This window comes from Pleurodeles waltl, chromosome 12 (genome assembly GCF_031143425.1).
Source record: "Pleurodeles waltl isolate 20211129_DDA chromosome 12, aPleWal1.hap1.20221129, whole genome shotgun sequence".
Taxonomy (NCBI): domain Eukaryota; kingdom Metazoa; phylum Chordata; class Amphibia; order Caudata; family Salamandridae; genus Pleurodeles; species Pleurodeles waltl.
The window spans coordinates 124,780,927-124,807,784 of record NC_090451.1 but is presented as its reverse complement, the minus strand read 5'-3'; the positions used below and the strand labels follow the sequence as shown (position 1 = coordinate 124,807,784).

Genomic DNA, 26,858 nt, shown 5'->3' with positions numbered 1-26,858 from the left:
GAGAGATATTTAAATCTGCCACATTCACTGCCTCTGACTGGCCATATACCAAGGACCCCAACATGTTAATATTAGTACTAATGTTAGTGCACTCCTGAGGCGGCATTTAATTCAACACATTGATCGAGTTTACCTTTGCAGTAACCGCGGCCTCCAGGGGGTTATGTATCTCAGCCGCCAATGGGCCCTCCTCCGGCCCATATCCTGGTGCAGATTGAGAGCCTCTTGTCTTGGTCCCGCTGCCTTGAAGGAGCTCCAGAACTGATCCAGCTGGTTTCTGGGGTTGTACCATTCCATCTTTGCATCTCTTCTCCCCAGCTGCTCGGAGACACTGTCCGCCCTGTTGTGCACCGATGCTGGGGGCTGAGCCAGTTCCATTACGGATCAGGGACATCTGAGAGGAAACCGCCAGGACAGCTTTCAGCTTGGATGAGACCAATCCCTCACTGGTTGCTTTTGGGCACATTCTCCCTTGGTTCCTAAGTCTCTCACTCTTCCCCCAGGTCTCCCTTTACTCATATCTATTAATGCGTAGGCGTCATTCTGGTCCCTTTCAGGTTGTTGAAGTTCCAGAACAATCCCCAGGACCCCTTCCTGAGCTGAGGTAAGTTACAATACCTCACATCCTGATCTTCGTGCCGAAAGGTCCAACCCATTGGTCCGTTTCTGGATGCAGTTTGCATACCTCATTGAGGGCAAAGCACTAACAGGGAAGTTGCTGGCAGGCTAATGCTAATTAGCCTACTTGGGATTCAGACAGGCAAAGTCTAAGTATTTGAAAATTCCCTTTCCTGTATATTTTTTGAAAATTGAAATTCACTGTTGAATTTGATTTTAATAAATATGCACAGCAGTGGTTGAATACTTTCTGTAATTTATTCCAGACTAGAGTTAGCAAAAGTAGTATTTTACTTGCTTTTCAGTTTTCTCGTAGTCTCAGCTACATCCCTGTCCAGTGAAAATAGGTTTTAGCGGCTAGTCGCTGTAGGAACATGCCAACATGAGATTCTTAAATGGTCCCCTTTAAATACTAAGCATGCTACCTTGTGGACTACAAGTCCTGTTCAGGATGACTAGCTCAATATTAGTTGTAAGCAGAACTAGTGCAGCTTCACTCTGTAGAATTCCACAGAATTATGTAAATACTTTGTGAGATTCTGCTAAGATCCGCCAACAGGCAGAAATATGCATGTTGTGCGGTTGATGCTGCAATTTAGCATCAGTAGCGGGAGCAGACCTGAATAATATGCTTGAACAGTACCAGGCAGTGAGCAAGGGCACTAGGCCATTTGAGGTGATTTTTGCTGCCGCTCAAGTACAAAATCTACTCAAGCAGCCGCAAATTTACTCGAGAGGCAGCTTGCGACTACCCATGTTACAAAATGGTGAGAGGATGCAAAATCTTGCTTGCGCTCACATTTCGGGAGCCTCGCAGGAAAAATTCCACCACAATGCGATTGGCGGATTTTAGACAGAATTCCATCTTACAAAAGTAAAGGGAAGTTGCCAAATTCCATCAATTCTGCAGCTTGAATGAAAGATTCTGATCACACCTACTCAATATTTAAATGTAGGATTTCTATCTGTCAAAAACATTATTTTAAAGCCCAGGCAAAATTGCCATTACAATGGCATAATTATCATACATTTTGCAGTACTCTTGCTATGCAAAATTTCAATTATTAACTATTATGCCACATTGCAGAAATATGTATTGTTTGCTGTAAAAAATGTAACTTGAATCCGCCACTCATAGTGAAAAAGAAGCAAAAATGCATGGGAAAAATGCAAATGATAGACAATGAGAAGCTGTTTTTCCCTGTGCTTCTATTTTGTTGCACTATTGTATTATTTTTACAGTGAACTGAATTTGCATTGTGCACCCAGATACGGAGTTAAATGCCAGTTTTGCATTTCACATAAATGCTCAAATTGCATGAATTTCACACTCCTCTAGTTATTTTGCCAGGTTTACATTAGAGGAGGGCGGAACTTGTGGAGTTTAACTCTGCAGAATTCCACAGAGTTACATGAAAACTTTGTGAGATTCTGCTGAGTTCAGCAAAAGGGTGGAAATTGGCATGTTGCGCTGCTCGTACTGATTTTTTGAATCAGGAGAAAATTCTGCACTGTAAAATCGTTGTGAAGGACACCTTGCTCCATGGGACATAGGGAGCTGCTATTCAAGTTAACTTTGCTGCCACTCAAATAGATTTTCTACTCAAGCCTCAGCTTTCTTACTGAGAATGGTCGAGACTGCCTGCCACCGTTCACAGTGAGAAAATCTCACTGAGTGCCCCCCCATCACCCATGCTAGAGGATGCAAACTCCCATTCGTGCTCACCATCTTACCTTTGATGAACCGCACATGAGAAAAATTCCCACTATGCGGTGGTTGGAGGAATTTGTCAAGAACTCTGCGTTGCAAGCATAACACGGAGTGGCAAAATGCCACCAACTCCGCCAGTGGAGCAGAATTTATCTCCCACTCCTAGTTTACATGTAGGTTTGAAAGTTGCATTAGTTAGGCTGCACTTGTAGGCCTAAAGCCATATTTTCCCCTTGTCAGCCCAGTAAATAGCACAATGGGTATTGCAGTCCACAGGTGACACTGTATTTTCCATGCTGCTAGTGTAGTTTCCCACACACTATTCTATGGCTTTACTGGAAAGGTAAATACGCCGGTTGTTGTTTATCCAGGGTTGCCATGTTTAAGGGATCAGAGCACATACACTAGGAACTCGAGAGTAGTATCCCAGTGCCCGGAATTCAAAAAGTAGCAATATCAGTGAGCAAAAAAAAGGGTTTGACCATGCAAAAAGATGCAGTTTCTAACAAGTTTAAATACTGCATCTAAAGTTTTGAGAATTTAAACATAACATTCTAAATGTGGTTTTAATCACTAGGATTGTATTACAGACAAAGCATTTAGAACAGGATTTTGACATCAGATGTAGATCCAAAACCTGAATATACCTCATCAGATCTGGCCTTCAGATCTGAACACAATTGTCCAGATGTGGACTCTGAAAGTAGTAATACTACTTTACAGGAGGCTTTCAGACATTCACACACTATTCCAGAGATGGTTTTAGGCAAAGGATATAACACTTTGGTTGAAGCCAAGAGAAATTGAGAAAGCTATACAGATTATGCCAAGAGTGGTGCACGCAGTATTCCAAAGCAACCAGAGCTGGAAGCAGTACTACAAGCAAAGTCTCCATGAATGGACACAAAACTCCTCATAAGCCCTCTGGAAATTAAGTTAATATAACAGAGTTGTATTTTAAACCTAAGTACAATATTCCATACGAGAATTCTAGAAGTGTATTTAGCGCTTTAGTAATGGCTTCCAGAAATTGGTACTTTACTCCAGATGAGGCCCCCAAAACTAGGCACAGACTCCAGAGATGACCTCCAGAGATATTCCCAAGGAAATGTTGCCACCATAATTGAACACAATGTTACAGCGAAGACCACAGAAATAGCTGAATATGCAAGATGTGGTAAGCAAACATTCAAAGAGTTGTAGCAAAATTCTAAGTCAGGCATCAAGAACTGGATGCAATATTTCAGATGGGGTGCAAGGAACTTGACACAGTACTGCAGATGAGGATACCAGGACAGAACAATATTTCAGAAGCAGCCTTGTTAGAAATGGGCTCCTTGGTTGCCAGTCAGGTTACCCCCTGTCCGAGCAAGGGCCCTCACTCTAGTCAGGGTAAGTCACACACAATCCAAATGATCCTGTGCCCACCCTCTGGTAGCTTGGCACTGAGCAGTCAGGTTTAACTTAGAAGACAATATGTAAAGTATTTGTGCAATAAATCATGCAATAAAACAGTAAAGCACCACAAAAATACACCACACTGTGTTTAGTAAAATATATAATATTTATCTGATAAAATGCAGGTCAAAACGATTAAGATGCAATAAGTATAATTGATCTATCACTGTAAAAGTCATATAAAGTGTCTTTGGTCTTTTACAAGCAATAAATGTCTCTTTCAAGCACAAAGTACCTGGTTTGCGTTCAAAATCTCCACAAAGAACCGCAGAGGAGGAGATGCGTGGAAAACAGGGAGGTGTGTGTCGATTTCTCTGGCCGCACACGGTGATGCGTTGTTTCATTTTCACACAGGGACGGCTTTGCGTCGATTTCCGGCTCTTGTCATGGATCCTCTTCGGTTTGCGGGGTTTTTGGATGCCCCGGGGCCGATGCATGGATTTCCGGCACTGACAGGACGAAGTCACAGGGACTGTGTCGATCCGGTGGGCGCTGCATGGAAATGTCTACTGCACTGTAGGCGCTGAGTTGATTCCTCTCTGGAAGCGTGGCTGCGTCGTTCCGGCTAAGCTGTGCATCGATCCAGTGGGCCGTGCGTCGAATTTCCAGTCACTACACTGGTGATGCGTCGATCTGCTCATTGCGAAGTCGGGCTGCAATGTTCCGGAACGGCGTGCGGTTAATTTTTCACCACGATGCAGGCTATGCGTAATTTCTGGCAGGCTGTGCATCGATTTTCACCGCACAAGGAGTCCTTCTTGTAGAGATGAAGTCTTTTTGGTCCTGAGACTTCAGGGAACAGGAGGCAAGCTCTATCCAAGCCCTTGGAGAGCACTTCTCACTACAGCCAGAGAGCAGCAAGGCAGCAGGTCAACACCAAGGCAGCAGTTCTTCACAGAAAGCAGTCAGGTGAGTCCTTTGGGCAGCCAGGCAGTTCTTCTTTGCAGGATGCAGGTTCTGGTTCAGGCTCTTTTCTCCAGCAAGTGTCTTGTCAGGTAGAGCGTATACCACAGAAGTGTCTTGGTTGGTAGGGCCAGAGACCCTGCTTAAATTCCCAAATGTGCCTTTGAAGTGGTGGAGACTTCCAAGAGTGGCTTAGAAGTGCACAAGGTCCCCTTTTAGTTCCATCATGTCTGCCAAGGTCGCAGTAAGGGGTGTGGCATTCTTTTGTGTGAGGGCAGGCCACTGTCCTTTGACATGTAAGTGTCAAGCCCTCCACCCTCCCAGCCCAGGAAGACCTAATGGAAATGCAGATGTATGCAAGTGAGGCTGAGTATCCTCTGTTTGGGGCGTGCCTGAGTGAATGCACAAGGGAGCTGTGAACTAAACCTAGCCAGATGTGGATTGGAAGGCACAAAAGGATTTGAGTGTAGAGAAATGCCTACTTTCTAAAAGTAACATTTCTAAACTAGTAATATAAAATCCAACTTCACCATTAAGCAGGATTTTGTATCACCATTATAGACATACTAAATATGACCTGGCTACTCCTTTCAGATCAGGATCTACCACTCAAACAGTATGTGAGGGTAGACCTAATGCTATCCTATGTAAGGAGCAGGCCTCACAGCAGTGTAATAACAAATTAAGGAGTTTTAAACTACCAGGACATATAGAACACACATGTTCATGTCCTGCCTTTTACCTACCTAGCACCCTGCCCTGTGGACTACCTAGGGCCTACCTTAGGTGTGACATATATGTAGAAAAAGGGGAATTTAAGGCTTGGCAAGTACTTTTAAATGCCAAGTCTAAGTGGCAGTGAAACTGCACACACAGACACTGCAGAGGCAGGCCTGAGACATGGTTATGGGGCTACTTATGTGGGTGGCACAACCAGTGCTGCAGCCACTAGTAGTATTTAATTTACAGGCCCTGGGCACATTGAGTGTATGTGACTAGAGACTTACAAGTAAATTAAATAAGCCAATTGGGTATGAGCCAATGTCACCATGTTTTAAGGAGAGAGCATATGCACGTTAGCACTGATTATCAGTGGTAAAGTGCACAGAGTACTAAAGCCAGCAAAAATTAGGTCAGAAAAAGAGAAGGAGGAAGGCAAAACGTTTTGGGGTGACCTGCAGAAGAGCCATTTCCAACATATGCCCCTTCCAGCCAAAAGCCAGGGTAGACTAATAAACACTCTGATTGACTTCAATGCTTTAGGTGATAGAACATGGACAATGGCCCACTTCTGCAGGGGGACTTGCTAATTCTACACCTTTCTGAACTTAGTGAGGCTCCTCCATCTATACTCTCTGGGGCCAATGAACTGACCCATGGGGAACCCTTCTCCTCATCTGAGGACCCCATCTGTGAAGCTCCTAACTTTAATTTGCTTACAGATGTATACTGTACGACCACGGCCAACAAAGTGATGTGGCCCGTTCCACCCCTTGGGTCTGACTTCTGTCCCCAACCGAGGGAAAACTCTGTCCACAAGGACAGTAACCACAGGATACCACTGACAGCTGTCATTGTCAGGAGCCAGGCCCCAGACCATCCACTGCTAAGTGGAGACCCTGAGTGGGGATTTGGATTAGCTCCTCCTCCAGCTGGGGGGCTGGAAGGGAGCTCCCAAGGGGCTCCTGCACCCCTTCTCCATTCTACCTCCCACCAGATCACGGGTGGTACCATGACACTGGTCACTCAGACTGGGGTCTGTACACTGAGGCTGAACAGGGGACAAGGGTGAGTCCTTCTTCACCTTGCCCCTCCCTCTGGACTTTAGTGCCCTCCTCTGAGGAGTGGTACTGCCAGACAACTGAACTGTCAGGGGGCCCTTAGGGGGCACCCCCCTCAGCTCACCTGACACTGGGGAGCTTATTTCAGGGGACGGTCTCTCTGTACAGACTAGGTTACCCGGCTTGGGTCCCTTCTGGGAACAGTCTAATCCCTGGGGCTGGGAATAGGGTTTCCTGGGCCTCTCCCCACCCCCACCTCTTCTCCTACCCTTAGAAGGGACATGGGACCCTTTCCCCTTCTTACCATTATGCGACCTATCTGGATAACTGTGTGCCCCCCCACTCTGTTGAGGAGAACCTAAACCACTCTCCTTAGGATCACTCCCAAATGCCTTTTCAGACACTCTGGTATTCACCCAGAGGTCTGCCTCCTTTGCAAGTTCCCTGGGGTCAGAGAACTTACAATCAACCAAGTGCTGGCGTAGCTCTGGAAAACAGTGACTGAACATGTGTTCATACTACCCTTCACCCCGCCATCCAGTGCCTTACAAAGCTGTCCTACAAAATACCCCCATGACTGGTGAGGCAGTTTTCTACTGCCCCTGAATCTCAACCTGCACTCCTCTGGGTTGAAGCCATATCTCTTGACAAGGGTCTCCTTTGTGGTTGAATAACTAATTCTGTCTCTCCCATCTAGGGCCAGAAGGGCATCCCTCCCATTACCAGGTACATGCCACCATAGGACAGCCCCCCAATCTTCCTCAGGGATCCTGTGTGCTACTAGTGTGAAATCATACACCTCAAACTACTTGTCTATGTCTTCCCCCTCTCTGAAGTCAGGTACCAAATCTCTGGGTAGTTTGTCCTCTTTCTCAGCACTGGACATTGTAGTTTTGCTGCCACCACTGGTCTCTACTTGCTGTGCTTTTAAGTCCAGGTCCTTCAGACTCAGTTCATGAGCCATCTTTCTTTCTGCCAAAGCCCTCTCAGCCTCAGCTCTTCTCTCCTCTGTCAGGGCTTTGTCAGCCTCAGCTCTTCTCTCTTCTGCAACCAGTTGAGCTAGCTGCAGCCTCAGGTCCCTCTCATCCTGTCCGTCCCTCCTCAGGTGACAGGGCACAAGAGGAGACACTGCTTCCAGCATATGATCCAGTAGGGATTCACTCTATATGGATTCCCTCTTGTGCTCTGGAGCAACTGCTAAGTAATTTTTCTCCTCCTCCTCAGCATCCTTCTCAGGGCCCTCACCCCTTTGGTCCTTGGCTGCATGTTCCTCTTTCCAGCTTACTTTCTCAATATCTACAGAAGCATCCAGCAGTTCCTGCTTGGTGGATCTCTTTGACACAGTCAGGCTCCTCTCTCTGCAGAGCTCCTTAGCTCAGCCTTGGTGAGGGATTCAACTGGGACTATATGTGACTCGTCGTAGTCTTCTGTGAAGCTGGAATCCATTTCCAGGCTGTACTAAGATATCAAAGGCACAACACAAAGTTCCAAGTTTCTGAAGGAGAGGTAGGATTCAATTTGAAACAAAATGACCAAAAGGAGAGAAAAAAGGAGCAGAAAAAAGCAACTCGTAATGACCTTTAACTGTGGGTAGGTAGTGAACACTTAGCTACTGTACGTCACTGCACAAATACAAGTCCTATCCTCACCGCTGATCACCAATGTTAGAAATGGGGTCTTTGGTTGGCAGTCAGGTTACCTACTGTCCATGCAAGGGCCCTCACTCTAGTCTGGGTAAGTCACACACAATCCAAATTATCCTGTGTCCACACTCTGGTAGCTTGGCACTGAGCAGTCAGGCTTAGCTTAGAAGGCAATATGTAAAGTATTTGTGCAATAAATCATGCAATAACACACTATAGCAGCACAAAAATACACCAAACTGTGTTTAGAAAAATATATAGTATTTATCTGATAAAACGCAGGTCAAAGCGATTAAGATGCAATAAGTATATGTTGAGACATCTCTGTAAAAGTAATATAAAGGGTTGTTGGTCTTTTACAAGCAATAAATGTCTCTTTCAAACACAAAGTACTTGGTTTGCATCCAAAATCTCCGTGAAGAACCGCAGAGGAAGAGATGCGTGGAAAACAGGGAGGTGTACGTCAATTTTTCAGGCTGCACACAGTGATGCGTCATTTAGTTTTCACGCAGATACGGCTTTACGTCAATTTCTGATGCTGTGTTGCGGATCCTCTTCAGGTTGCAGGGTTTTTGGATGCCCCGTGGACGATGCATGCATTTCCGGCACTGACAGTACGAAGTCACATGGGTTGCATCGATCCGATGGGGGTTGCATGGAAATTTCTACCGCACGGCAGGTGCTGCATTGATTCCTCTATGGAAGTCGGGCTGCATTGTTCCGGCTTGGCTGTGCCTCAATCCAGTGGGCCGTGCGTCGAGTTTTCAGTCACTACGCTGGCGCTGCATCGATCTCCTCATTGCAAAGTCGGGCTGTGTTGTTCTGGATCGGCGTCCAGTGAATTTTTCACCATGATGCAGGCTATGCGTCATTTCTGGCAGGCTGTGCATCGATTTTCGCCGCACAAGGAGTCCTTCTTGTAGAGATGAAGCCTTTTTGGTCCTGAGACTTCAGGGAACAGGATGCAAGCTCTATCCAAGCCCTTGAAGAGCACTTCTCATCACAGCCAGAGAGCAGCAAGGCAGCAGGGCAACAGCAAGCTAGAAGTCCTTCACAGAAAGCAGTCAGGTGAGTCCTTTGGGCAGCCAAGCTGTTCTTTTTGGCAGGATGCAGGTTCTGGTTCAGATTCTCTTCTCCAGGAAGTGTCTTGTCAGGTAAGGTGTCTACCTCAGAAGTGTCTAAGTTGGTAGGGTCAGAGACCCTGCTTAAATACCCAAATGTGCCTTTGAAGTGGGGGAGACTTCGATGAGTGGCTTAGAAGTACACAAGGTACCCTTCCAGTTCCACCTTGTCTGCCAGGGTCCCAGTAGGGGGTGCGGCAGTCCCTTCGTGTGAGGACAGGCTACTGTCCTTTGACCAGTAGGTGTCAAGCCCTCCACCCTCCCAGCCCAGGAAGACCCATTCAAAATGCAGATTAATGCAAGTGAGGCTGAGTATCTTGTGCTTGGGGTGTGTCTGAGTGAATGCACAAGTGAGCTGTCAACTAAACCTAGCCAGACGTGGATTGGAAGGCACAGACGGATTTGATTGTAGAGAAATGCTCACTTTCTAAAAGTAGCATTTCTAAAATAGTAATATAAAATCCAACTTCACCATTAAGCAGGATTTTGTATCATCATTATGGCCGTACTAAATATGACCTGGCTACTCCTTTCTGATCAGGATCTACCACTCAAACAGTATGTGAGGGTAGCCCTAATGCTATCCTATGAAAGCAGCAGGTCTCACAGCAGTGTAAAAACGAATATGGGAGTTTTACACTACCAGGACATATAGAACACACATGTTCATGTTCTGCCTTTTACCTACATAGCAGGACTACTTAGGGCTTACCTGTGGACTACCTAGAGCCTACCTTAGGGGTGACTTGTATGTAGAAAAACGGGAGTTTAAGGCTTGTCAAGTACTTTTAAATGCCAAGTCGAAGTGGCAGTGAAGCTGCACACACAGGCACTGCAGAGGCAGGCCTGAGGCATGGTTAGGGGGGCTACTTATGTGGGTGGCACAACCAGTGCTGCAGCCCACTAGTAGCATTTAATTTACATGCCCTGGGCACATGTAGTGCACTTTACTAGGGACTTACAAGTAAATTAAATAAGTCAATTGGGTATGAGCCAATGTCACCATGTTTTAGGGAGAGAGTATATGCACTTTAGCACTGATTAGCAGTGGTAAAGTGCACAGAGTCCTAAAGCCAGCACAAATAAAGTCAGAAAAGGAGAAGGAGGAAGGCAAAATGTTTGGGGGTAACCCTGCAAAAAGGCCATTTCCAACAAGCCTCGAGAACTGGATACAAAACTTGGGGTGAAGCGTCCATACCTGAACACAATACCAAAGATGTGGCCTTAAAAACTTGACACAATGCTATGGATGAAGAGTTTTTATCTGAACACAACACACTACGTAATTTTCCAAGCACTCAGAATACTTCAAATGAAGACTCTAGAATTGAATAAACACCCCGGATGCAGCATCCACAAATGAAGACAGTCTCTGGGTTTGGCTCCAAAACTGAAAACAGCACTGCAAGTGCACCGGCCAGAACTAAACAATGCTGTAGGTATGGGCTAAAGTAGTAAAACAAATACTACAACTGGACGCAATACTTCAGGCGTGGCTCAAAGAACAAGATGATAACTGCTGCACTGGAAACATGAAAGTGGCGGCCTGTGAGCAAGAAGAAAAACTTCACGGTGTCATTAGGACATGATACATAATGCAAAAACGACCTTTGAGAACTGACACAATGCTCTGGATGAACCCAGTAGTAGACACAATACACCATAGGCGGCCACCAGATCCGGATACAATATCCCAGATGTGGTCTTTAAAAGTAGCATCAATGCTCCTGGACAAGTTTGAAAACTTTTTCAAAACTAGAGATGGAACTTTAAATACTTGGCTCAATACCCTAAGAGGTCTCTGCAGAACCAGACACAACACTTCATAAGTGGCTCCAGGTTTGACCATAATAGGATAGATTGGTCTCTAAAGTGGAAATCAAATGAACAGGGGAGGCAGCGAGGGTTAGACAGGTTATTCCAAAGGAGCCCTTTAGAAATGTACCCAGCACTCCAGACAAGGCCTTACTTGTGCTGTGCACCCTGTCCAGTTGTACAAATGCTTGTTTTTTGTTGGTTTCATTACTGCTCCTTCTGCACCCCACCATCCCTTTTGGCCTATCCACAGTCTTTTCAGATAAGGGAAATGTATTGTCTCTGGGAATGAGATACGTATGGAATGTCCCCGCATTCCATGCTGGAACAGGTGGTTGAAGAATGAGAAAACAAGGTGCAGGGTCAGACAGTTGAAGCAATGGTGTAACAAAGGTCACAGCGGTGCGGGGGGGCAAGCTCTAGGGCCCCCCTCAGAAGAGGACCCTTGCCTGAGAACTCCTGAGTGAGTCTGAAAGGGAGCCCCCTCCATGAACTTTGCAGCCACGCCCCTCAATTTTTCTTATGTAACTGGGTTAGAGTGCTGGGCAGTTGCTTCCTCTTCATATTGTACTGAACTTGATTAAAGATAAAATATAGTGCACCACTTCTAGTCATCTTTTCCTGAAGAAGCTTGCAATGCGGCTGCCTTTGCTGTAATTATCTGGTTCTGGAGCTTAATTTGAGCTAGTGGTTGGCACTTGGGCGTACCGGCACTCATTTTCGGGACTAAACCAAAAAGGGGGGGAGGGACCAGGAGATTAAATGGTCCAGTGTACAGTCTCCCAATAGTAGTGAATAAATACAAAATACACTGTTCCAAAAAGGCTGTCAACCTAGAAGACCAATAGTCTCAGGAGCAAGAGCCCTCAAGCATCACAATGGGTGACTAGCATCATCATCGGGAAATGCTCCTCGCCAGGCCGGTACTGCAATGCCTGGCGGGAACCCCGATAAGGGGGCTCTAAACCGTGCTACTCTGATAGTGACTGGTAAGTTCAACTATACAGACCAAGATGCTTCTAATAAGTCACCATTACACAAGAGAGAGGAAAAAGGGTGTTAAAATTGGTTATTCATCGCACAATCTACATCATAATTTTAATCAGTTGAACAAGGATGAAGACCAAGATTAAAATCAAAAATTGAAAATCAAAAATTGAGATGTAATGCTCAATGCCTTTCAAACAACAGATAAATATCAGAGGACGCTAGGTATTATAGGACCTCTAAACTCGGGTCGACATGTTTCGCGTCTAGTGGTCCAGCCGGATCCATTGACGCTTCATCAGGACCAAACACATATAAACATTACATCACCTCTTCTTCAAAAAAGAAAAAACCTCATATTAGGGTAAATAGCACCTCTGTATAATGATGTGAGTGCAGCTTGGGATATTCTTGGGCACTTCACAATGCCAAACCGGTTGGATTTGAAAATCAAAGATACTCGTGGTCGAGGGGACAGCAGACACACAATTAAGTACCGAAAACGTGTTTTTAGCTTTCAAGGAGGACTATGGTTTACCTGTGACAACTATAAAAACAGAATTAACAGGGTAAGTGGACAACAAATTTTTGTTAATTTCAAAACAGTATGTTTCATTGGTCTACCCTACACATGTGTTTTTTTTAAAGGCACTGCTGAGATTCCCACCGAGAATCTCGAATTTTCTAGACAGGCGCTTTAACCATCTAAGCTACAGCGCCATGCACGTGCATGTTGTTCCACTGCGATCACTGTGATGGTGTAAAAGGCACACAGTATGTAGTATTCATAATTTTGCTTTTTTTTTTTTTTACCTACTAACAAAAAAGAAGACGGAGAGGAAAACCTGATAATGGAATGGAAAAAAATACAAAATAGGTCATGAAAAATGCATATCATTATACGTACCTGTGTGTTCTTATTTTGTAATGTTTTCAAATGTGTGAACGCCGTACAGGGGTAGACGAAGTGCTCAAAACTTACATTAAACACGACAATATTAGAGTACAATGATAAAGGTTACCAATGTAAGCAATATAATTAAACTAAGGCTTACATAACCCATGCGCTCCTTCCTACACCTCTCGTGACCTCTGGCCGCCCCATCTAAAACTCGACACTCTCCGAGTGAAAGTGCCTAGGGTCGTGCAGCCCGGATTCAAACAGCGCTTCAAAACGTGCACTATGAGAGGCCCATGAAAACATGGCGGAGGCTGGAGTCACAGCAACAGGAGGGTCCTGTTACCCATCAATGGCTATAAAGTGTCTCTGGTAAAACCATCTGCCACCAGAGTTCACTTGTATACCAGAATAAACAGCAGCCCCATATGCTGTTACTTTAAGCGATTAAGTTGCACATTAACACATAAAATGACCTACAAAGATAAAAAGTGAAAAAACGGGCCTGTTGTTTAATATACTTAGCTACAAAGATAAAAAGTGGAAAAAGAAAGCTGGCCCGTACGGGGATCGAACCCGCGACCTTGGCGTTATTAGCACCACGCTCTAACCAACTGAGCTAACCGGCCACGTTGTATCTGTCACTCAGTGTGATTTAGTCAAGCTACGCAGAACACGAGAGCGGTGTCACAAGGTTGTGAGTCAAGCATTTGCACATCATCATATTTCACTCGCCAGCGCATTGAGGCGCTGGAACAATCCTGAGCTGAAGCACATCTTGCACATACCAGGAATCGATCATAATAAAACACGTACATTGTACAATGAGTGGCACTGAAGGCGCTTCACCATAAGAACCGCAGGATGAGCAACTCCAGGGAAAGATGGACTGAAGACTAGAATCGTTCCACACCCCGCCTGCCCTTTTATGCCCCAGAAAAAGACTGACCTCTGCTCGGCAGCACCGCGCATGCTCAGTGTGCTGCACATTCTCCGCACACCCCAGCTCCTTCCATACCGCCGCTGTCACACATTAGGCTCTGAGTCCCTAACCCTTTACTTCCTGCACCATGTTTCTGCAGCCCCTCCCCTCCCCAGACCTTGGTCACTTGCTGGACTTGTTTCTATGATGCCCTTCAGTACACCGTTTATACTTTCCAAACCGGAAGGTGTTCCCTTTAACCCACAATTCTCTGCTCTGCCCCATCACAAAACATCTGAATTGTGTTGCAGGAGGTGTGTGTGGCGCACCTAATCCGCTACAGCAGAGAAGAAGTTTCATTTATGGAACATCAGTAGTCGTGGCCGAGTGGTTAAGGCGATGGACTAGAAATCCATTGGGGTCTCCCCGCGCAGGTTCAAATCCTGCCGACTACGGTTTATTTTACATAAATGTTCTCATGCTTCACTTTTTCATTATTAATGAGATCCAGTATCCCACAGTGCTCACGCCTAAAACGAGTCGTGTGCCACGGATCATACGGTACCTGGGTTACCTTCTGACCCACATATATAACAGCACATGACCAGGGGCATTGACAGCGCTGAGCAGAACAGGTGCAGCCTAAAATATATTCCTTTTATATTCATCATGAGTGTCGCTGGTACAAAAATGACATGGTTCGAGGGCCCCATTGCTTGGAGTAAGGGCTGGTTCCGTGTTTTGGACTTCTTAATGGGATTTTTCCAGTACTATGCAAAAGAAAAGTGATTGCGCCACAACTAACATAAATGCCCAGAAGAGAACAAAACTTAAAATGCCAACATCTAAGCGCGAGTGCTGTGTGTGTTTAAAAACAACAGTAATGCCTATCTTGTTTGCAATATTACTTTTCCCCAGTTTCCCTTTGTAAGTATCCTAATTACAGGCCCATATGAGAATCCAAACTAAAACCTAGACACAGCCTTTGATCCTTGTGCCTCGTCACAGCAGGATTATCTCCACACTAGCACCGACAAAACATGGAGAAGTGTGAACGATTTACATCCAAGTGAAATAGAAAGAGACAAAATAAAGCTTCCTGCCCCACAATGAGTGACTGAAACCTCCTGCTTCTGCCCTGAACCCAAATGTATTTACAATTGGAATCCATGTCAGAATATTTAACTTCCCTACATACTATTCAAATATGATGCACAACAGCAACCGTACCCACTAAAATATGTAAAAACATTTCCTCTCCAAGGAGCATTCATTCAGTGAAATTGATTAAACTGTACACACACTTCCCAATACTCAGAAAGTTTTTGTAAAACCAATAACCGGAGCAGCTCCCTTCTAACCTAGTAGCCGACAGCAAAGCTCATTGTGAGCCCCGGCCGAACAGACTAGAGTCACCCTAAATGAAGCCACTGGGGTAAGGCTCACCTTCATTCATCACTGCTTGTTCCTGGAGCGCCTTGCAGTGGTGGAAAAACAACAAGAGCACTGAAATAAAAAAACAAATTAAAAGAAAGATACAAAAAGGACGACTAATGCACATGTCACTCTAAGTTTCCGTAGCATCTATAAATAATAACAAGACCCTTTAAATAGCACACACCCAAAAAGAGTTACGCTGTAGGATTAAAATAATATAAATACAAATAAAAAGAGAAGGCCAAAGTAAGATCATGAGCGGTAATACATTGCAGCACCAGTGAGCAAGGTAGCCCAGTGTGTGGAGCACCTGCTGCTTAGAGTGCGCAATGAATGCAATAAATATTCCAGGTGCAACACTGAGGTGCACCATAATTGTTGTATGGATAAATATTAATTTAGAGGTTTGTAAGTTATGAAGACTCATGGCGTGTGCCACCACTGAGTGACATAGCTGAATGGTAGTGCATCTGCCACTGCGAGCAGCCACAGCCATGTGTAAATAGGGTCTAAAGTCTTTAATAAAACAAGAGCAAAACACCAACAAACTGAAAGAAAAGGTGTGCTTTAAAAAAAAAAAAGATAAACATACACATACATTGCACCACCAGTGAGCAAGGTAGCTCAGTGTGTAGGGAGCCTGCTGCTGAGAGCGTGCCATGAATTAAATAAATATCCCAAGGGCAACACCGAGATGCAACATAAATGTTGTAGAGAAAAATAGTAATTTAGAGGTTTGTATTTTATAATTCTCACTGCATGCACCACCACTGAGTGAGATAGCTGAATGGTTGTGCATCTGCCGCTGTGAGCAGCCATAACCACGTGTAAGAGGGCCCAAACTCTTTAATAAAACAAGAGCAAAACACACATGATTCTAAAGTAAAGGTGTGCTTTATAAAAAGATAAACATACAAATACATTTCACCACCAGTGCAAGAAGAAAAGAAAAAAAAAGAACATTCTGAAAACCCGAGCTGAGGCAATAGAAAAATATAGTGCGCTGCTACTAATATCAGTGTCCAGAAGGCACTGAAATTTTAAAATTCAACATTTGAGTGTGAATGCTGTGTGTTTAGAAACGAACGTGCCATCATCTGTTCATATTTTTTTAGGAAAGACAAACAAAAACATTCTGAAAACATGAGTCGAGGGAACCAAATGCTGTGTGTGTTGCTAAACTAAAAATTCCAACAAAACACAAATGATGGACAGAATGCGGAACCAATCAAACATTCACCCCCATTCACAGATCTGGGTTAGATCCATCAATTCTTTTGCTCACCATGCCACCCCAGTTTGGACCTAGCCATATGCAAATCAGTCTGGACCCTGTTCCTGGCTGAGGAGGGGTGATACCCCGAAACTGGTCCCAGGATGCATGTTTCCAGTCCAGGGAAGAACTGGCCTGGCAGTTCGGGCTGGACTGTTTCCTGGGGAACACGGTCAAGACTGATTTCCATATGGCTGGGTCCAAAGTGGGATGGCATGGCCATCTCCCTATGTATGAGCCACCCCTGTTTGTATTAAAGAACTGTTAGTTTCTCTTACTGTTGTGTTATCAGTGAACCCTTGTGAACAGGCGTTGAGCTGCAGCCTAGAGCACATTATGGTGTATTTACTGCAAACATCTCGTGCTCTTAGATCGTTTCTTAACGCCCTTCTACTGCTTCTCAGTTTAGTAAACAAAAGGCATTACTCTTACTCCATACAATTGTACTCTGTGGGCACAACTGTTCCTGCAGCAAGCTGCACGTTTAGAAATGGTGCTTGTTCAGGGAAAAATAAAAGTAACTTGAAAATATGTACAAAGAAAAATAACAACTGAAGAGCGCAAATATTTAACCATGAACCCCGATTAGATTAAAATGAAAAATTATAGGAAGAGAAAACTCTAGCAGAGGATGGTTTCGATCCATCGACCTCTGGGTTATGGGCCCAGCACGCTTCCGCTGCGCCACTCTGCTGCTCTCTGGTTACGGCGTCAGGTCTGCTATATCATGCTGCGCGCAGCGGTGACTGCGTAGGGACGCTGAGATTAGCCAATCAGAAAACAGCGACTCATGACACTCCAAACACTTGCCAGGGCAGAGATTTACCGCTAGAAATGCTACATTGGATTATCTCCTCCCTTCTCCTTTGCGGAAACATGGTAGAACCGATGAGTGTGAGAAATGGGAAAAGAAGACGAATTCACACACTCGCTTCCCTTGTGCCACATTTAGGGGATGTCTTGCCGACTCGCACTGTCAGTGGACAGACGTTTGCCACTTTCAAAATACAGATCCCCCTTTTATTTCCTTTTCTCATCACCCAGGCTGGAGATGCTGGTCTTTGAGTACGTCCTGGAACCCGCGATCGCTGCCAAGATCCAAAGGAAGCTCCGGGGCACTTAGTAAAGTCAAAGATTTTTTTTCCTGCGGAAATTGCAAAAAAAAAAAAAAAAAAAAAGACAGCCCCCATTATTCCAGTGAATTTCGCCGCCAACGAACCTAACTGGAGTGTTAACTTGTGCTCGGTTGCAGGAGCCTGAGCCCATTGAGTTGTCTGCCCCAAAGAACAACTCGGACTTTAGTACCAGATGTTGCTCGCATCTTGAGTCATATTGTAGTTCGCCACCTTTAACTGTGGAATTACATTTTGTATTTTATCTTTAAAGTGATACCGACGCCTGGACGTGGATCGTCAGTGCATGTATTTACTTCTGGCAAACTTAGCCTTGGACAAAGCCACCAATTGCCCCCTAAAGACAACCTTTGTTGCTTGACCACAGCTGCGGCTTACTGTCGATGTATCCTACATCACAAACCCTCGGCCCAGAGATGGAACATTCTGACTTCCACGGGATGCAAGTGGGGAGTGATAGAAGTAGACGGGATTGAAATTAGAGCCTGTGTCTTCTCAGTAAACGGCACCATGGGAAACAGCACCCCTGGAAGTGACATAACAACACCTCGCACATCATATGTATCACTTAGGAAGCCACTGGGCAGCTAGAGAACGTGCTTAAAGGTTGAGGGCACGTCACCCCTAGAAGTTTCCCAGCTCCATGCATGAAGGTTTCACCCACTTAAGTCTTTTTCCTTTCTATTCTGGGGTGTTTATATTTGGTTATCCTATTTTAAGTTCAGGATTACAGTACCAGAATTCTAAGAAAAAACACCTTGACTGGCTATAAAGGCAGTACGTCATCAACTAATTGTAGGAACAAGTATCTATGGCCCTGGTGTAGGAATGGGAAAGCAGAGCCAATCACCAGTGCTGTCTGGTGTGTTCCGTGTATGCATTCATGTGAAGGTAAAAAGTGACACACGGAATCCAGTGTGATGTTTTTTCCACCGCTAGTGCAAGGAGGGTAGAATCTGGGGCAGGTTAGGTTTGGAATGAGCGTCCTTGAACTTCACTTGAAAAAAATGAAATATTTAAATGTTATCAATTTAAAGAAGAGATGTATAAATCAGGTGACCTAGGGTCCAATTTGAAGACAGCTATGAAATTTGTAGCTGTGTTTTAGTACATGAATTTAACACAGAGTGCTGAGTTTGACTTTATTGACCACTTGGCACTTGGAAGTCTGTCTGAATAACTACAACTGCATTATGAGATATTAAGAGACTTCCTTGATATGCACTGGCTGCCCAGGAGCACACAGGGAGCTTGCTTCCATATGGGGAGGCTTTCCCATCCCTTGACGAAGTCCCAGTTGTGGAGGGTGGTTCCTAGATGAGGTTTGGAGGATACATGGGTTAGGCAGAACTGGCCATCTCAGCTGAGGGACGTTGTGTCGTACCATTGGGAAGTTTCTCAGCAAGTTCAGATCTTTTAATGGAACAGTGCTGGAAGTTCAGGACAGTTGAAACTGCTTAAAATTATTGTAACAGCACTTTGCATTAGCAGTTTCCAAATTCTATACCAGGTTGCAGCACTTTTAGTGGGACAGTAAAGGCACTTTTCAACCTCCTAGCAGGGCTGCTGCACTTTTTGTAGAATTCTAACAACACTTTTTAAAAGTCCCTACTTTATTATATAGTTTGTGAGACTTTACCCTGTGCCTGCAGTTGTTCTACAAAAACCAGAAAAAAATCCACTCCACCTTACACTGGTGACCTTCCCAGCCCCTTCAGAATTCTCTGGTTGTCTGTTTACTCCTCTGTAGGATGGTGTATAACACTAAACCCCGAACCTCCATGACTAAAACTACCGCAAAGCCCCACCTCACCCCGAAAACCTAAAACTACCCGACCCCCCACCTCCACCCCTAAAACTTAAACTACCCCAGCACCTCATCCACACCCCTAAAACTACCCCGACCCCCAACCCCGCCCCTAAAACGACCCCAACCCCCCACTCCTGCCCCTAAAACTAACCCACCCCAATAAACTACAATTACCCCAACCCCCCACCCCTGCCCTTAAAACTACCTGCCCCCCACACACCCTAAAACCTAAAAATACCCCAACCCCCCCACCCCGCGCTTAAAAACTAAAATTACCACAACCCCCCACCCTGCCCCTAAAACTACCCCAACCCCCACATCTGCCATTATAACCTAAAATTACCTCGACCCCACCCTTAAAAAACTAAAACTACCATGACCCCCATCTCTTACCCCTAAAACTACCCCCCAACCCTACCCAGTCCCACTTACCTAACCACATCTTCTCCGATCCGGAGTCTGTTTTCCTCTGACTTAACAGCGCATGTTCGTTGTCCTGGACATGTGTGGTTAAGGCAGAGGAAAGCAGGGTCGTTGATCATGAAAGTGTTGTTCCGCTTTGTGGATCACGACCCTCGTTGTTAGGAGTGTGGTTTAGGCTGCTTCCCCTACACCCCAACTGCTGCCCGCCTAAAAAGCAAATTAAGGGGCAATGGAAAACAGATAAAAATATCCGCTTGTTTCTCATAGTGCAGCTGGTGTAAACATCGTAGTGTCCTCCTTTCTGAGGTGTGATTCCAGTTTCCTGTTGTATGAGCCTTTGTTACTGTTTCCTCTTGTCTGGGATGGGTTTTCTTGTGTGAGCCTTTTGTTACAGTTTCCTTTAGTCTGAGATGTTGGTGCAGTTTCTTTCCTGTGTCTTTACTTTGCTACAGTTTGCTGTTGCCCGAGTATTCGTTACAGTTTCTTCTTGCTGGACTTTGATACAGTTTTCTGTGCCTTGAGTCTTTGTTACAGTTTCTTCTTGTTCTAAAGGTTGATACAGTTTCTTGTGGGACGCTTTGTTACAGTTTTCTGTGCCTTGAGTCTTTGTTACAGTTTCTTCTTGTTCTAAAGGTTCATACAGTTTCTTGTGGGACGCTTTGTTACAGTTTCCTCTAGCTGAAACGTTGTTGCAGTTTTCTACTTTCCAACAGTGTTGCAGTTTTATCTTGTCTCAGATGTTGTTACAGTTCCATTAACCTTGATACTTTGATGCAGTTTTCCACTATCCCACACATTGTTGCTGTTTCTTTTTGTCTGAGGTGCTGTTGCGGTTCCCTCAGCCCAGACACATTGTCCGATTTTTCTCAAGAAAGTGACACTGTTGCAGGTTTTCCTTATCCAAAGCTGGTCCAGGAACGAAGAATTAGTCCGAAAACTAACCTAAAACGTTGTATTAGTAAAAGAGAGATAATGAAGGGCGAGCCGAGCAGCGTGAGCTGGAGATATTGAGCATGAACGAGGCAGCAGAGGGGAGAGAGCGGCCACTGGAATGGAAGAAACATGTGATGAACCCGTTCATCTTACTCTGTTTTACTAACACTGTGTTCTAAATCTCATCTTACATATCCACTGTACCCAACGACGACATTAGCTCAGGAATATACTTTTCAAATAGTGTAGAAAGCAGTGAACATCCGTCTCTGTGGCGCAATCGGTTAGCGCGTTCGGCTGTTAACCGAAAGGTTGGTGGTTCAAGCCCACCCAGGGACGTGCAGTTTTATTTCCTGTTATTTATTTATTAGCGTAATCGGCGAAAATGCCAAAATCGGCATAACAAAGGAGTGCACAGTAAGTTTCTCACTCATTTTAACTGTCAGCCTTGAGAACCTTTTTAGACACGTGAAACGCTTGCACTGTTTCCTTTGCCAGTTAAGAATGGTATGTTGCAGTTGCTGGTGGCAGAGTGCCCAGCACACACCTGGCAAAAAGACGTGTGATGCAATACTGCAGCAATACTCCACAAGCACAGGAAGGCGCATGCGCCACGACAATGAGCAGTGAGCAGGCCATTACAATTAGTGAAAGTGGGGCTGACAACCTTGTTCAAGGTATCCAAAAGCGGAAATAAATTGCTATATATTTATGTATATATTTGTTTTTTTGTTGTTATATATAGCGCAAACTTGACCCGAAGATATTAGAGCACTTTATATGAGCACCAATTACATTATATGACATGGGATTCTGTAATCCCTTTATCCTTTGCCTTTCTCTAATTTCTTTCTAATGGGCGACTTGTGAGGTGAAGAAAAGATGGCAGAGTTAAAGTTTTTGAGTTATCACCGTTAAGTACTGACGTCACAACGCCACAGAGCCAGGAGCCAAGGTGAAAGGCAGCCCTGGTCATAGAGCATAACGGAAACAGCTGCTTAAGGCAAGTGAAAAGAGAAGGTTGATCATCTTTTACTCATTGTCTTAGCTTACATTGACAAACAGAGAGAACGTTTATTTTATGCACTCCTTAAATAGTTGGAGAAAAGCTAGAATCTTTCTGCATGTTTCTACACACTATGAGCTACTGCAGCTTTAAAAAATAAATAAAAAATACGACATGTATTGATTGGACTGTTTCTAATATATGTTCAAAACAAATATCTAACAGGTGTTTAATGTGCTTATTTTTGCACAAGAGATTTTATTGTTATTCTTAATGTTTCCAAACATGTTCACTCTTTCATATGAAGGAGCTGCGCACCAAAGTTTAAAGTCATTTGCTGGGAAATGTGATGGTACAAACATGTATTATATGGGATAAAGTACCTGCTGGAGCACATTATAAGGATAGGGCATGTCACTGTGGAGTTCCATAACTTTATAAAAGTATAAAAGAACTTGCCCTTTGGCCTCGTTCCTCTATGTTGTCAGAGACCTGCAATTTGCTTATAATGTACAGCAGGGGGTACTTTAACCCTTATATACAAGGGCACATTCATTTTTTTTTTTCATCATGACAATTTAAAATTATCTGTCCAGAATCATATGATGTTGAGCCAAAGTTGAGATTGATTCTCCAGTTCCAAAGTGGACAGCTCTGGCCACAGCACCACATCCTCTCCTCTAAGGTGTAAGGTACGGATGGACTTACCTTTTCCGCTTCTCCTTTGAACTGGGTGACAACTGATGTGGTCACTGAGGTTGCCGGGACAGCTTGCCTGCTCCGCCTTACCTTCATGAAGCTGGAATCTGCAAGATGCAAGTAGGACAGTAGAAGAAGGCCCAGGGGTCTGATTCAGCAGGTTGGAGCCACCCACAATGGAGCAGTGTTTGCCACAGGGCCCAGAGGATCAAGAACTCTTCCCACCTTGATTTGGCACCCTTTCTGAATCTGTGAAGAGATGCTGCATATCTATACAGTGACCAGCACCTACTTGATGAACCTCTCTTCCCTTTTTGTCTTGCTTACATTGTGTATTTTTTGTGGGACACAGGGAGTGGGTTATAAGTGAGGAAATGGGGAAATGCTATTGCATTCTATTCTTTTAATGTCTGGCTAGGGCCTGTGTAGGGTAAGACATGAATGGTAACACTTGCTGAGCTGGTGATGAAGAGGGTAGATGATTTCCGTCCAGTGACCGCTGAGTCTGGTAAGGGGGGTTACTCTTGCCCCATATTCAGAGATGTCATAGACCTCTCTTTGTCTCTGGAAGTGACATTTGAGGGGGGACCTCCTGTCTCTCTCCTGCTCACCTTTATTGTTATGGATGTGGCAATTGGTAGGAGACCCTCTGTCTCTGTCCTGGACAACTTTATTATCTTTGTTTTTCCTTATGATTCAGCTTGGGCTTTGTTACTCAGGGAGTTTGGGGATCAGCTAAGTCTTACAGATTTCAGCTCAATTTCTCTACACCAACTTCTCTGCTCTTTATCTCAAACAGGCTTGATGGTTAAGATAATTATCCTCAATGTAAAAGGTCTTAATGCACCTAATAAACAAGAGTCTGTTTGGAAACATATTAGAGATTTGGCCCAGACTTAACATGTTTTCAAGAAGCACACCTTTTGCTGAAGGACCAGGAGGGAGACTATGAAACAAAGCTTACTAACTATACACCACCCATCCAGCGCATGGAATAACAGTCATGCCCAAAACCAGGATGGTTGATGTCGGAATGACTTCAGCCTCTGACTCTGCATTGGCAGTGTTTTAGGTAGATGGGGTGTCTGTGCAGCAGAGGGGGCTTGGTGTCTTTTCCCCTCACTATTAGGTGAAGAACAGATTGACATATATTTTGAAATTAATGAGAGTGAGAAGATATTGCCTGGTGGGGTTTTGAATGCCTTCAAGGCAGTGGTCAGGGGTTCATTTCATATCTGCTGCTGTGGAAAATCTATGCCTTTACAAGTTGGAGGCCGACAAACCGGAACAGGAGATTACAGATTTGGAATGTGGCACATGACTAACAAGATGGAGCTTGCTCTTCTCCATCTTAAAAAGCACTCCAATATCTCTGGGGACAAAGTTCATACTCACTTCACTAACATATTAAGGTCCAAACAGCAGAAATAATATATTGAGGAGATCCCTTAGCAATGAGGCTATTCGTACTGAAAATTTAGACAAATCAAAATATTTTTTTCACCTCTAATCTGCTCTCTAAGCAGGAGAATCAAGCTCTCTGCAAGAGCAGGAGAGCTTCTTAGATAGGATTAGGGTTCCCAAGGTAATGGGTTACTGGTGTGAATCTCTGGAACAGCCATTCCAACCCAAAGAAGTAAAACAGGCATTGAAATCTTATAAGTTAGGAAAAGCCTCTGTGCCAGATTGTTGTATGCTTCAATGGTATAAGACATTTGCATCTCAGTTGGCTTCCAAATTAGTCTCCCTCTTCAATCATTTGGCTGGAGTGGGCTCAATAACGCCTACCATGAGGAAAACCCTTATCGCAGTCCTCCTGAAGGCTGGCAAAGACCCTAAGCTCTGAAAATCTTATCGCCCCTTTACATTCCTTACTATAGATGCAAAGTTGTATGTTAAAACTCTAGCTACTCACCTCGTGGATTTACCTCTGTCTTTGGTACATTCTGATTAGAGTGCCTTTGTTAAGCAGCACCAGACTTATGACAATTTTCTTGCCACAGTCCACCTGGTTGGAAATGCACGCTTAAAGAAAATGCTGGCAGTAGTTCTCTCTTTGGATGCTGAAAAGGTGTTTGACCTGGTGGGCTGGTCCTTTCTGTGCCTCACCTATTTTCTTGAGAATGATCTTCTCCAACTATGCACAGCTGATGGCAAGGATAACTCTGATGGACAGATTTCTGTGCTGTTTGTGCTACATAGGAGCACAAGACAGGGGTAGCCTTTAGCTCTACTACTATTCACTCTCTTTATCAAGCCATTGGACTGTTTGATAACACAAACTGATCTGGTGACTAACTGGTATAACGTTTGAGGTGCAGGAATATAACATTTTGGTCTATGCAAATGATGTGTTGTTATTTCTGGGGTCACCTGACTAACTCCTCCCGGCAGTTTTAGCTCTGCTCGAGTCTTTCAAAGAAGCTTCCAGGTATGAAATAAACAATGACAAATCCAAGGTGCTCATTCTCATTTTGCCTACTATAGAAGTGACAATTCGGAAAGCTTACTTTCCTTTGAAGTGGGCTAAAAAGTCCACTAAATATATTGTCATTTATAATAACTACCCCCCATGGAGATTTGTTTTCTATTATCTTCCCTCCACTACTGGTGGGTATACAAAAGGACTTAAGCCAATGAGGGAGTCATCTCCTCTACTGGGCTGGCAGTATCAATACAATCAAAATGTCTATTCTACCACGGTTGCTATATGTTCCCAGTTCAATCTATTTGTCTTGACAGGGCATACTTAAAACACATTCAACAGCAACCGCTACACTTTATATGGAAGGGCAGAACACCTAGGATTTTTCAAAATCTACTGATTTAGCCTTAGGAGGCAGGAGGGATGGCAACCCCCAGCACCCTTCAATGGTACCCTGCAGCTCGACTGACAATTGTAACAGAATGTTCCATGCTCAACTTCATACCTTAACCTGCTTTCAAAAGCCTCAGAGCCATGCTGATGCCTTTCTCATTACCCCTGTGAGCGCCACGCTGCGAGCTTGGGATAACTGTGTTTTGCTACACAGGATGACAATGTATCCATTCTTGTATACTCCGATCCTCCATCAACATGCCAACACCTACCTTTGAAAGTATAGCTTTGCGACTTTGAAGGGACAGGGTGTCGTACGATTTCTGATATGCTTCATTAAACAGTCACCAAGACCTTATTGCAGTGTTAAGTGATTTCGACGTTCCAGAGACTGAGCGCCTTCGTTATGCTCACACTCCGCATTTGATCTCTAACCTTATCATTCATGCCATGGCCACTAGGGACAAAACCATATTTAAGAAAGTATTCTCCGTGCTTGTGGGCAATGAGCTCAAGAGGCACAACATCCACCCTCTACAAGCTGCCTTTAGTGCATGACATCCCTGGTGACTGGAAACACAACAAGGAATGGGATGAGCCCCCTTAAGTAGATGCTTAGGAAAGAATAAAATGTGAGGAAATCTCACCACCACAGATATCAGTAGAGAGTGTTGATCACCGGCAGCGGGCCAATGTGACCTTCAACACTTGACTGGTGTACCTCGCACGCACAGTGCAGCGACGAGGTAGGCCGGGCCGAACTCTTCTTTCCCCAGCGCTAAGCACTGAAGATTATATGTGAACGTTGCAGCGTGCCCCTTCCAACACCGGTTTTGCTTGAAGCAGACAGAATTGACTGCGGTGTCCTGATCCCGCTTCATTACCACTGTAGCCTTTGTGCTATGGGGCTACGATGGGACACACATAGACACAACACCTCATAGTGTACCAGAGGAACTGCTGGGTCACAGACCTCGTCATTATTTATTAACTCGGACCGAAGCCGGCCCCCCAAGACCTCGCGGGGCAACAAAGTATTGTAGAGCCTGCATGGCTCTCTACATAGTGGCCATGAGTTTAAGGACGCTGGAGATGTGGTGTTTATTTGAAAGCATATTAATAACCTTTTATTCTGTGACTGGTTATTGTTTTTTAGGATAATATTGATAAGTCAGCATTTTTGTGGCTGTATAAAAGGTTGGTTGCCAGCAGTCATTTGAGATCATTTTTCAGCTCTATGCAGGTGACTGGTCTCCTGGCTGTTGTGATTAATCCTGCGTTTGCCTTGCCAGAGAATTCTTGTCTCTCTTTAGTCCAGTTTCCTATTATCGGGCCCCGGGTCCGCCAGGTCCTCCACCCGTCGCGGCCCATGGAGCGCCCCTGACCCCGTCCCGGCCCCGGCCACCACGGGGAGGTAGGGGAAAACCAGGGCGGGGGCCAGGGAATCGCGCCGCTGCTGGTCCGGGCCT

The 26,858-nt window shown here is 44.7% G+C and overlaps 3 non-coding genes across 3 annotated transcripts; 2 read left to right on the top strand and 1 right to left on the bottom strand.

Annotated features, from left to right (window-relative positions):
• Positions 1–13,490: 13,490 nt before the first annotated feature.
• TRNAI-AAU (transfer RNA isoleucine (anticodon AAU)) lies at positions 13,491–13,564 on the bottom strand. Its single transcript has one exon. It is a non-coding gene; the product is annotated as a tRNA-Ile (tRNA).
• A 666-nt stretch (positions 13,565–14,230) lies between these two features.
• On the top strand, positions 14,231–14,312 carry TRNAS-AGA (transfer RNA serine (anticodon AGA)). Its single transcript has one exon. It is a non-coding gene; the product is annotated as a tRNA-Ser (tRNA).
• A 6,819-nt stretch (positions 14,313–21,131) lies between these two features.
• TRNAN-GUU (transfer RNA asparagine (anticodon GUU)) lies at positions 21,132–21,205 on the top strand. The gene has a single exon. It is a non-coding gene; the product is annotated as a tRNA-Asn (tRNA).
• The last annotated feature ends 5,653 nt before the right edge of the window (positions 21,206–26,858 follow it).